The sequence below is a fragment of the Pseudophryne corroboree genome, chromosome 3 (assembly GCF_028390025.1).
Source record: "Pseudophryne corroboree isolate aPseCor3 chromosome 3, aPseCor3.hap2, whole genome shotgun sequence".
NCBI classification, from domain to species: Eukaryota; Metazoa; Chordata; class Amphibia; order Anura; family Myobatrachidae; genus Pseudophryne; species Pseudophryne corroboree.
In genome coordinates this window covers 171,006,731-171,019,529 of record NC_086446.1, presented here as the reverse complement: position 1 = coordinate 171,019,529, position 12,799 = coordinate 171,006,731, and the positions used below count along the sequence as shown (strand labels likewise).

General features: G+C 47.4%; 1 protein-coding gene across 2 annotated transcripts in view; it reads right to left on the bottom strand.

The window, feature by feature from the left end:
* The window catches only part of C3H10orf71 (chromosome 3 C10orf71 homolog), a 265,025-nt gene that overhangs the window by 35,396 nt on the left and 216,830 nt on the right, over positions 1-12,799 (bottom strand). The gene's annotated exons all lie outside the window — the stretch shown is intronic.

Sequence of the window (12,799 nt, the reverse complement as noted above, 5' to 3'; positions counted from 1 at the left end):
TTTTAGCTACAGAGACTCACAGTGTTCCAGTGCATGCATCACCTTCTCTACAGTGAGAGTTAAGGTGGGTACACAATAATAGATATATCTGCAGATCAGTTGATCTGCAGATATATCTATGGACGGATCGGGCAGTGTGCTGTGCATATACACTGCCCGATCCGTCGGGGACTGACGTCATGAACTGGGCGGGCGTGTACACACGCCCGCCCAGTTCAGCTGTCAATCACCGCCGCAGCATGTGTACGGGCGGTCGGCAGACCGCCCCGTACACACACAGCGACGCGCCAATATATCGGTAGATATATTGGCCGTCGGCTGTGCTGCGCGGCCGACGCGATACGTCTGTGAACGACGGAGTTCACAGACGTATCGGCCGTACACACTGGCCGACGGTCCCGCGATATATCGGCCTTTCAAGAGAACGGCCGATATATCGACCAGTGTGTACGGGGCTTTAGACTGCACGGCTGTGCAGTCCTCCATGCTTCACCACCACAGATATCACCACCACAGATATCTCCTGATAAGTACCACTACCAAGGTAAATGCTGTTACCTTGTATGATATATTGTCTCCTGATTACCGCTATCAGTGTTACATCTGTTTAAGGGTGTGTACACACGATGAGATCCCTGCTATGTTCGATTTTGACTATGCGATTTCCCTTGAACTCCCCCAGAGCCCAGATAGCACAGATTGTACAGATTTTGACTATCTGTGTTTGAGATTTTGTCTGTGTACGATTTTGACTAAGTGCCAATTTTGACTATACTTTGTACTAGATTGTACACTAGATAGTCAAGATTGACTTGCCTGCACAGTCTATCTAACCTTACGATAACGACCCCACGGGAGCGCACATCGGGATCGAATCTGTATCACAAGCTGCCTAGCACCATGAGATATGCACTAACTTTTCATAAGATTTTGACTATATAGTCAAAATCTCACAGATTTATCTCACCGTGTGTACACACCCTAAGTCACTATGGGGAACATGTACTAAGCAGTGATAAAAGTGGAGCAGTGAGCCAGTGGAGAAGTTGCCCATGGCAACCAATCAGCATTGACGTAACATTTATAATTTGCATACTATAAACATATACAGAGCAGCTGATTGGTTGCCATGGGCAGCTTCTCCACTGGCTCACTTCTCCACTTTTATCACTGCTTAGTACATGTCCCCCTAAGTGTGTGGACTGACGTCACTGCACCAGATAGCCCAGAACACTTTGCCAACACATTTATTGATGATCACATTTGCAGTTCGATCTGGGTGCAATATTATCACCCAAAATCGCATTGTGGTATGTGATAATTTATCAATAAAACACACACAGAGACAGGGACCGCATCTGCGGTCATCTCTTTACTCCTCTATTGTTGCTCATGCGCAAGCTACCATTGCTGGGGAGGAACCCTCTCCCGGTAAATGTTGCAAATTGTAACCCAAAGGATACGGAATGTTAAGTAACGCTGATTAATCCGAGTCTATGGGGTATATTTACTAAGCTCCCGATTTTGACCGAGATGCCGTTTTTTCTTCAAAGTGTCATCTCGGTTAATCTCGGTCATTTACTAAACACTAATCACGGCAGTGATGAGGGCATTCGTAATTTTTTGCTAGTTCAGGTAAAAAATTACGAATGAATACACCATCGGTCAAATTACGCCTGTTTAGATATGAATCTCGGTCATTTACTAAGAAGTGCAAAGCAAAAAAACACAAAACACTGCCGTGAAAAATTACAACTCGTAAAAAAGTCCTAAAAAAAACAGACCTGCTTTTTTTTTCCGTGATTTGAGATGCATGCAGGGATCCATGAGATCCGTGCATGTATATCAGTGGGAAGGGGTGGGAAAGTGCTTATTTTTGCCAAAAAAATTGCGTGGGGTCCCCCCTCCTAAGCATAACCAGCCTCGGGCTCTTTGAGCCGATCCTGGTTGCAGAAATATGGGGAAAAAAATGACAGGGGTTCCCCCATATTTAAGCAACCAGCATCGGGCTCTGCGCCTGGTCCTGGTCCCAAAAATACGGGGGACAAAAAGAGTAGGGGTCCCCCGTATTTTTAAAACCAGCACCGGGCTCCACTAGCTGGACAGATAATGCCACAGCCGGGGGTCACTTTTATACAGCGCCCTGCGGCCGTGGCATCAAAAATCCAACTAGTCACCCCTGGCCGGGGTACCCTGGGGGAGTGGGGACCCCTTCAATCAAGGGGTCCCCCCCCCCCAGCCACCCAAGGGCCAGGGGTGAAGCCCGAGGCTGTCCCCCCCCCATCCAATGGGCTGCGGATGGGGAGGCTGATAGCCATTTGTGATAATGAAAAGATATTGTTTTTAGTAGCAGTACTACAAGTCCCAGCAAGCCTCCCCCGCATGCTGGTACTTGGAGAACCACAAGTACCAGCATGCGGCGGAAAAACGGGCCCGCTGGTACCTGTAGTACTACCACTAAAAAAATACCCAAAAAAACACAAGACACACACACCGTGAAAGTATAATTTTATTACATACATACACACATACATACATACTTACCTTATGTTCTCACGCAGGTCGGTCCTCTTCTCCAGTAGAATCCAAGGGCTACCTGTTGAAGAAATTCTACTCACCAGATCCATGGGTCCAGGCTCCTCGGCAAATCCAGGGTTAATCCACGTACTTGAATAAATAAAAAAAAACGGTGTCCCGACCACGAACTGAAAGGGGACCCATGTTTGCACATGGGTCACCTTCCCACGAATGCCAGAAACCCACTTTGACTTCTGTCTAAGTGGGTTTCTTCAGCCAATCAGGGAGTGCCACGTTGTAGCACTCTCCTGATCAGCTGTGTGCTGCTGTCCTCACTGACAGGCGGCACACGGCAGTGTTACAATGTAGCGCCTATGCGCTCCATTGTAACCAATGCTGGGAACTTTCTGCTCAGCGGTGACGTCACTTTAGGTCAACCGCAGGGCAGAAAGTTCCCATCATTGGTTACAATGTAGCGCATAGGCGCTACATTGTAACACTGCCGTGTGCTGCCTGTCAGTGAGGACAGGAGCACACAGCTGATCCGGAGAGTGCTACAACGTGGCACTCCCTGATTGGCTGAAGAAACCCACTTAGTCAGAAGGCAAAGTGGGTTTCTGGCATTCGTGGAAAGGTGACCCATGTGCAAACATGGGTCACCTTTCAGTTCGAGGTCGGGCAACCGTTTTTTTGTTTTATTCAAGTACGTGGATTATCCCTGGATTTGCCGAGGAGCCTGGACCACTGGATCTGGTGAGTAGAATTTCTTCAACAGGTAGCCCTTGGATTCTACTGGAGAAGAGGACCGACCTGCGTGAGAACATAAGGTAAGTATGTATGTATGTGTGTATGTATGTAATAAAATTATACTTTCACGGTGTGTGTGTCTTGTGTTTTTTTGGGTATTTTTTTAGTGGTAGTACTACAGGTACCAGCGGGCCCGTTTTTCCGCCGCATGCTGGTACTTGTGGTTCTCCAAGTACCAGCATGCGGGGGAGGCTTGCTGGGACTTGTAGTACTGCTACTAAAAACAATATCTTTTCATTATCACAAATGGCTATCAGCCTCCCCATCCGCAGCCCATTGGATGGGGGGGGACAGCCTCGGGCTTCACCCCTGGCCCTTGGGTGGCTGGGGGGGGGGGACCCCTTGGTTGAAGGGGTCCCCACTCCCCCAGGGTACCCCGGCCAGGGGTGACTAGTTGGATTTTTGATGCCACGGCCGCAGGGCACTGTATAAAAGTGACCCCCGGCTGTGGCATTATCTGTCCAGCTAGTGGAGCCCGGTGCTGGTTTTAAAAATACGGGGGACCCCTACTCTTTTTGTCCCCCGTATTTTTGGAACCAGGACCAGGCGCAGAGCCCGATGCTGGTTGCTTAAATATGGGGGAACCCCTGTCAATTTTGTCCCCATATTTCTGCAACCAGGATCGGCTCAAAGAGCCCGAGGCTGGTTATGCTTAGGAGGGGGGACCCCACGCATTTTTTTTTGGGGATTTTACATTGTTTAATTAAAAAAAAAAAAAATAAGAACCCCAGCACGGATCACACAGATCCGGCCGAGATTGATTGTAAAAAAAAACGGCAGTGTTTTGCTAATCACTGCCGTAAAAATAGGTAAAAAAAAAACGAATGACATCGACATCGGAAGAAAAGAAAAACCCGAATACGACAGCTTAGTAAATCCATCGTAATCAATTCAAAAAGTTGCAGTTTTACACTGTCGATGTCATTCGTGATTGAACTTTGACCTTTTTTCGGAAATTACGAATCTTAGTAAATTTACCCCTATGACTCCTAAACTGGTTTGCACTGCCCACATAAACAACAGTAGCCCAGATTTATCAAGCCTTGGAGACTGATAAATAGCACGCTGATAAAGTACCAGCCAATCAGCTCCTAACTGTCATTTTTCAAACACAGCCTGTGACATGGAAGTTAGGAGCTGATTGGTTGGTACTTTACCATCATGCTATTTATCACTCTCCAAGGCTTGATAAATGGGGGCCAGTGTTTCGTGGATACAGGGAATAATGGTTCCAGTTCCAGCTGTGTTTTTAGAGCAGCTTTTCAACATTTTACATTTGGCATGTGGTATAAGTAAATTCTGCAGCGTCCTAAAAACCTTTGTCCTTACATAACTTTAGGTTTCCTATTCAATGCCTTTAAATGTAGAGATGATACATATCAGCGACTATTGGGGCTAAGTTTAATTAGAAAACCTGAAAAATGCATCCCCTTGCAACTGTTATTGTATGTAGGACAATGTGCTCCCTGGGTTTTGCGTAATACAAAGAAACAAAAATTACAAAAAAGCAGATTGTTCAAACGTACAATCCTTTTGCTAAAGTAATTTTTGATGTAACAGTAAATCACCTCGTTCATGTTAAGAGATAACTGAGAGATAACCTCTGCAAAGAATTGCAGTGAATGGAAAAAAAATAGGATTGTTTTCTATCTTCACATCTCTTTCTGCAGAGGTCCCACTCCCACTATTGCAGGGAAAGGGTTTATCGTCCTCCTGGCCCTCTGCGCTGATCTCTGACTGCGCACAATCTCCTCCCTGCCATAGTTTGATTAAACTCATATTTCCTGGGAAAGGAGCGTAAATAAGTGAACTGCTCAGCAAATTAAGAATACTTAACGTCCGCGCATTGGACCAGCCGTTACGCTGATTAAATTTTCTGTCCTTGAGGACTTTCAGGAAATTACTTTTGATCGTCAATAACACAATTAAGTAAAATACACACACATTAGCATGAATAATTGATAAGAAATTATGTATTACCACGAAATACTGATTTAATAATTCATGGTTCCCATGTAGCGGCTGTGCAGAGCAGGAAAGCCGTAGGCTGGGTGGTTTGGAGTGGGAGAGTTAGGGGGGAGGCTCCCGAAGCATGTACTGTCATTGTGGAAATAAAGAGATGAAAAGACCCTCGTGTCCATTGTGATTATTCAGCCGCAGCTCTGTGCCTGGGATACTTTGTGCTTTGCTGGTAACTTAACAGTGTCAAGGAAAAAAATAAAATAAGCTACCGTATGTGTTTTTATTTGCTGATATATTTCTAGAAGAATGTGAAACATGAATACATTAATTACTCATGAAATAGCCCTCAGAGTTCTTCAGCAGCTTGTAATGTGAAACACTTAGATTGGAGTTGCAAATAATATGTTATTTACACTGGAATGCCATCAGTGTCGGACTGGGGCATGTAGGGCCCACCGGGGGAATGCAGTGGTAGGGGCCCATGTTTAGGGCCAGTCCGCAGAGGGGGTGTGGCCTGCCACATCATTGGTTTGACTAACCATTAGAGAGTGCAACAGCAGGGCCCCTTCATAAATATATACAGTAAATTCAGATGCTGCATACATGATAATGTATCAGATTAATAACAGATTAATAACTGCAATGCACTGTAGAAAATACACCATAGTCCAGTATAAGGTAACATATGTATGATGTATAATTCAAGTGCACAGTCTGGAACCTGATCCTTAGAGAAGGAGGTGGGCCCCCAGGCAGTGGGGCCCACCGGTGGTTTCCCCTGTACCCCTGTGGGCCAGTCCAAGCCTGAATGCCATTCTTCTATTAATCTGGCATATTCAGCGTTTCTGCACTCTGTCACACTCACATAGGATAATTACTAATACACCACATTACAATCCAGTACAGTATCTCAGGTTAAGGCCGGACCGGACCGGACCAGTTTCCAGAACACCAGACCAGATCAGCTCCCTGCAGCAACATCTGCCACTGAGGAGCTGTGTAAGTGTGTACCCGTCCGGGGAGTGTGTCTGTGACAGGCTGGGCCGTAACTAGGTGTGTGCAGAGGGGGCACGGCACAAATTGCTGCAGGGTAGGGGATCAATTATCTGTGTAATTATTTGCACTTGCAACTACCCCCCTTTTTGCAGCCCAGCATCTTCTGACCGCCCTGTCTCCTACCCTGACACCTTCTGGGGTCTATTCATGAAGCAGTGAAAAGTGTGGAGAAGTGAGCCAGTGTAGAAGTTGCCCAAGGCAACCAATCAGCATTGATGTAACATTTATATTTTGTATTTCTCTGACGTCCTAGTGGATGCTGGGTACTCCGTAAGGACCATGGGGTATAGACGGGCTCCGCAGGAGACTGGGCACTCTTAAAAGAAAGATTAGGTACTATATCTGGTGTGCACTGGCACCTCCCTCTATGCCCCTCCTCCAGACCTCAGTTAGTATCTGTGCCCGGCCAGAGCTGGATGCACCCTAGGGGCTCTCCTGAGCTTCCTAGAAAAGAAAGTATTTGTTAGGTTTTTTATTTTCAGTGAGATCTGCTGGCAACAGACTCACTGCTACGTGGGACTGAGGGGAGAGAAGCGAACCTACCTGCTTGCAGCTAGCTTGGGCTTCTAAGGCTACTGGACACCATTAGCTCCAGAGGGATCGAACACAGGCCCAATCCTCGGTCGTCCGGTCCCGGAGCCGCGCCGCCGTCCCCTTGCAGAGCCAGAAGAACGAAGAGAAGTTGAAAATCGGCGGCTGAAGACTCCGGTCTTCATTAAGGTAGCGCACAGCACTGCAGCTGTGCGCCATTGCTCCCTTAGCACACCACACACTCCGGTCACTGATGGGTGCAGGGCGCTGGGGGGGGGGGCGCCCTGGGCAGCAATTAGATTACCTTACTTGGCGAAAAGCAAATAATACAGTCTGATAAACTGTATATGTGCATTAACCCCCGCCATTAAAGTACATAAAAGGACAGAAGCCCGCCGCTGAGGGGGCCGGGCCTTCTTCCTCAGCACACCGGCGCCATTTTCTCTTCACAGCTCAGCTGGAAGGAAGCTCCCCAGGCTCTCCCCTGCAGTATCCTGGTACACAAAGGGTAAAAAAGAGAGGGGGGGCACATAAATTTAGGCGCAAAACTGTGTATATAAGCTGCTATAGGGGAAAAATCACTCAGTATAGTGTACATCCCTGTATTATATAGCGCTGTGGTGTGTGCTGGCATACTCTCTCTCTGTCTCTCCAAAGGGCCTGGTGGGGGAACTGTCTTCAAATAGAGCATCCCCTGTGTGTGTGGTGTGTCGGTACGCGTGTGTCGACATGTCTGAGGTAAAAGGCTCCTCTAAGGAGGTGATAGAGCGGATAAGTGTGTGGGAGGGTGTCTCCGTCAACAACGCCGACACCTGTTTGGATATGTGTAAGTGCTGAGGTAAAATTATTGCACAAAAGGTTAGGGAACAGAAAGGAAATCTACCCTGGTCTGTCCCTATGTCACAGAGTCCTTCAGAGTCTCTCTATGCTCACTATCCAAAATAACAAAGTATCGACACGGAGTTTAACTCCACTGTCGACTACTAAGTGATAGATATATAATTATAAAGCATGCCCAAAGGGACATGAGTATACTGGGTCCTAGAGACAAAAGCTATGTCGATTTCTGCTTGACGTGTCCTGTAGAATATACATTGGACAGATGATGCCGACTTAAGAGGCATATGGAAGGCTGAGGATTGTGTGGAGAAAGGTTCTCGGGCATGGTCACCACAGCTATAGCTGGTAATTCTGATATTTTGCCTTATATTCCTGCACAGCCTAGGAAAGCACAACATTATTAAATGCAGCTTTTCGAATAAAGAAACAAGAAAGTCTGAGGTGCGTCCTTTCTTGTCAGAGCCGGGGGCAGAGGAAAGAAGCTGTACAACACAGCTAGTCCCCAGGAACAGAAGTCCTCCCCGGCCTCTACAAAAATCCACCGCATGTCGCTGGGGCTCCACAGGCGGAGCTAGGCCCGGTGGGGACACGCCTTCATAAGTTCAGCCACAAGTGGGTTCACTCCATGTTAAATCCCTGGGCAATAGAAATTGTATTGCAGGGATACAGGCTGGACTGTGAGAAGATGCCCCCACACCGAGGACCCGGCGGGCTTCCCCCCAAGAGAGGGAGCCAGTGTTAACTGCAATTCGTAAATTGTATTTTCAACAGGTGGTGGTCAAGGGTCCCCTCCTTCAACAAGAGGGTGTTATTATTCGACCATGTTATAATCCCGAAACCAGACGGTTCGGTTAGACCCATATTGAATTAAAATCCCTGAACATATACCTGAAAAGGTTCAGGTTCAAGATGGAATCGCTAAGAGCGGTCATTGCAAGCCTGAAATGAATCGGGACATAAGGGATGCATACCTTCGTGTCCCCATTTATCCACCTCATCAGGCGTACCTCAGAATTGCGGTAAGGGATTGTCATTACCAATTTCACCAAGGTAATGGCGGATATGATGGTGCTCCTGAGGAAGCAAGGTGTCACTATTATCACATACTTGGATGATCTCCTCATAAAAGCGAGATCAAGAGAGCAGTTGCTGGACAGCGTATCACCTTCTCTGGAAGTGAAACGGCAACACGACTGGATTCTATATATTCCGAAGTCGCAGTTGGTTCCTACAGCTCATCTGCCTCGCCTAGGCATGATCCTAGACACAGACCAGAAGAGGGTTTATCTCCCAATAGAGAGAGCTCAGGAGCTCATGACACTGGTCAGGAATCTATTGAAAACCAAAACAGGTGTCAGTGCATCACTGCACTCGAGTCCTGGGAAGGATGATGGCATCATACGAGGCCATCCCTTTCGGCTAGTTCCATGCAAGGACAATGGAACTTACTGGACAAGTGGTCGGGATCACATCTTCAGATGCATCGGTTAATCACCCTATCCCCCAGGGCCAGGGTGTCTCTCCTGTGGTGGCTGCGGAGTGCTCACCTTCTCGAGGGCCGCAGATTCGGCATTCAGGACTGGGTCCTGGTGACCACGGATGCAAGCCTCCGAGGGTGGGGGGGCAGTTACACAGGGAAGAAAATTCCAAGGTTTGTGGTCAAGCCAACAGACTTGCCTTCACATCAATATCCTGGAACTAAGGGCCATATACAACGCCCTAAGTCAAGCGGAGTTCCTGCTTCGCGACCAACCGGTTCTGATCCAGTCAGACCGCAGGGGCTCATGTAAACCGCCAGGGCGGCACAAGGAGCAGGGTGGTGAGGGTAGAAGCCACCAGAATTCTTCGCTGGGCGGAGAATCAAGTAAGCGCACTGTCAGCAGTGTTCATTCCGGGAGTGGACACGACCTCCAGCCGGGAAAGTGGTGACTTCATCAGGAAGTCTTCACGCAGTTTTGCAAATTGATGGAAACTGCCTCAGGTGGACTACATGGCGTCCCACCTCAATAAAAAGATAAAAAAGGTTTTACACTGGGTCAAGGGACTCTCAGGTGATAGCTGTGGTCGCACTAGTAACACCGTGGGTGTTCCAGTCGGTCTATATATTCCCTCCTCTTCCTCTCAGACCCAAGGGCTGAGAATTGTAATAAACGGAGGAGTGTGAACAATATTCTTTGCTCCGGATTGGCCAAGAAGGACTCGGTACCCGGAACTGCAAGAAATGCTCTCAGAGGACCCATGGCCTCTTCCTCTCAGTCAGGACATGTTGCAACAGGGACCCTGTCTGATCCAAGACTTACCGCGGCTGCGTTGGACGGCATGGCGGTTGAACGCCGGATCCTAGCGGAAAAGGGCATTCCGGATGCAGTTATTCCTACGCTGATAAAGGCTAGGAAAGACGTGACAGCAAGACTTTTTCACTGTATATGGCGAAAATAGGTTGCTTGGTGTGTGGCCGGGAAGGCCCTACAGAGGAATTCCAGGGGGGTCGATTCCTGCACTTCCTACAGTCAGGAGTGACTATGGGCCTAAAATTAGGATCCATAAAGGCCAAGATTTCGTCCCTATCCCTTTTTCTCTCAAAAAGAACTGACTTCACTGCCTGAAGTTCGGACGTTGTTACAGGGGTGCTGCATATTCAGCCCCTTTTGTGCCTCCAGTGGCACCTTGGGATCTTAACGTGTGTTGGATTCCTAAAATCCCACTGGTTTGAGCCACTTAAGACGGTGGAGCTAAAATATCTCACGTGGAAAGTGGTCATGCTTTTGGCCTTAGCTTGGACTAGGCGTGTGTCAGAATTGGCGGCTTTGTCATGTAAAAGGCCATATCTGATCTTCCATATGGAAAGGGCAGAATGGAGGACTCGTCCCCAATTTCTCCCTAAGGTGGTATCATCGTTTCATTTGAACCAACCTATTGTGGTGCCTGCGGCTACTAGGGACTTGGAGGATTCCAAGTTGCTGGACGTAGTCCGGGCCCTGAAACTTTATGTTTCCAGGACGGCTAGAGTCAGAAAAACTGACTCGCTATTTATCCTGCATGCACCCAACAAGCTGGGTGCTCCTGCTTCAAAGCAGACTATTGCTCGCTGGATCTGTAGCACGATTCAGCTTGCACATTCTGCGGCTGGACTGCCTCATCCTAAATCAGTAAAAGCCCATTCCACGAGGAAGGTGGGCTCTTCTTGGACGGCTGCCCGAGGGGTCTCGGCTTTACAACTTTGCCGAGCTGCTACTTGGTCGGGTTCAAACACTTTTGCAAAATTTTACAAGTTTGATACCCTGGCTGAGGAGGACCTTGAGTTTGCTCATTCGGTGCTGCAGAGTCATCCGCACTCTCCCGCCCGTTTGGGAGCTTTGGTATAATCCCCATGGTCCTTACGGAGTACCCAGCATCCACTAGGACGTCAGAGAAAATAAGAATTTACTCACCGGTAATTCTATTTCTCGTAGTCCGTAGTGGATGCTGGGAGCCCGTCCCAAGTGCGGACTCTCTGCAATACATGTATATAGTTATTGCTTAACTAAAGGGTTATTGTATGAGCCATCTGTTGAGAGAGGCTCAGTTATTGTTCATACTGTTAACTGGGTATAGTTATCACGAGTTGTACGGTGTGATTGGTGTGGCTGGTATGAGTCTTACCCTGGATTCCAAATCCTTTCCTAGTAATGTCAGCTTTTCCGGGCACAGTTTCCCTAACTGAGGTCTGGAGGAGGAGCATAGAGGGAGGAGCCAGTGCACACCAGATATAGTACCTAATCTTTCTTTTAAGAGTGCCCAGTCTCCTGCGGAGCCCGTCTATACCCCATGGTCCTTACGGAGTACCCAGCATCCACTACGGACTACGAGAAATAGAATTACCGGTGAGTAAATTCTTATTATTTGAAAATGATACACAGCAGCTGATTGGTTGCCATGGGCAACTTCTCCACTGGTTCACTACTCCACTCTTTTCACTGCTTCATGAATAGACCCCTGTGTCGCTATTATCTACAGATGTATCCACCGTTATCTTGAGTAGTTTTCTGTGCCTAGTCACAACATGATTTATTAGCATAAACCCTTCTGCTATTGGGGGTAATTCCAAGTTGATCGCAGCAGGAATTTTGTTAGCAGTTGGGCAAAACCATGTGCACTGCAGGGGAGGCAGATATAACATGTGCAGAGAAAGATAGATTTGGTTGTGGTAAATTCAAGGTGCAATCTAAATTGCAGTGTAAAAATAAAGCAGCCAGTATTTACCCTGCACAGAAACAAAATAACCCACCCAAATCTAACTCTGTCTGCACATGTTATATCTGCCTCCCCTGCAGTGCACATGGTTTTGCCCAACTGCTAAAAAATTTCCTTCTGCGATCAACTTGGAATTACCCCCATTGTTCTCAACTGCAATACAATACAGAGAACAATACAGCAGGGGATTAAGTCATTACAGCAGGGGATTAAGTCTGACTGGCCAGTCACAGTTAATCCTATTAAAGGTCAAGATAAATGTGGATACATCTGTATACAACATTCATGAACTCAACTTGAGATTTCTTTGTTATTCAGTCACACTGTCCTTTATTACATTTCAAGATGCTGACATACCTGGGATTCGAACTGTGGCATTGCAGTCAGACAATCTATTTATTGAGTATCTGTCCTTGCATAAAGGATTTTGTAACTGAATAACAACGAGCTGCATACCCTCAAGGGGATCAGTATGATTTCCTGACTGATGGGATCCTGGCGGTCGAAATACCACACCGGAATCCCGACCTTGAGTGCAGCGTGTGTGCTCGCCACGCATCGGGCCGGGTGGTGACCTTCGGTAGCCACAAGGTTCTATTCCCCCTTGGGTGGTGGTGTGGACCACCACACAAGTGGGGTTTCTGGAAGGCGGTCGGGATTCCGATCGCCTGCATTTCAATGGCTGTTGGGATTTTGGCATCGGGATTTTGACCGACAGGATCCCGACAGTCGGGAATATAATTGCATTCCCTTAAGTTATGTGTCTGAATGTAGTATAAAGAGGATTTATGTCCAAATCAATTTTCTTGCAGTAGTCTATAAATGTGTGTGTAATATATATATATATATATAT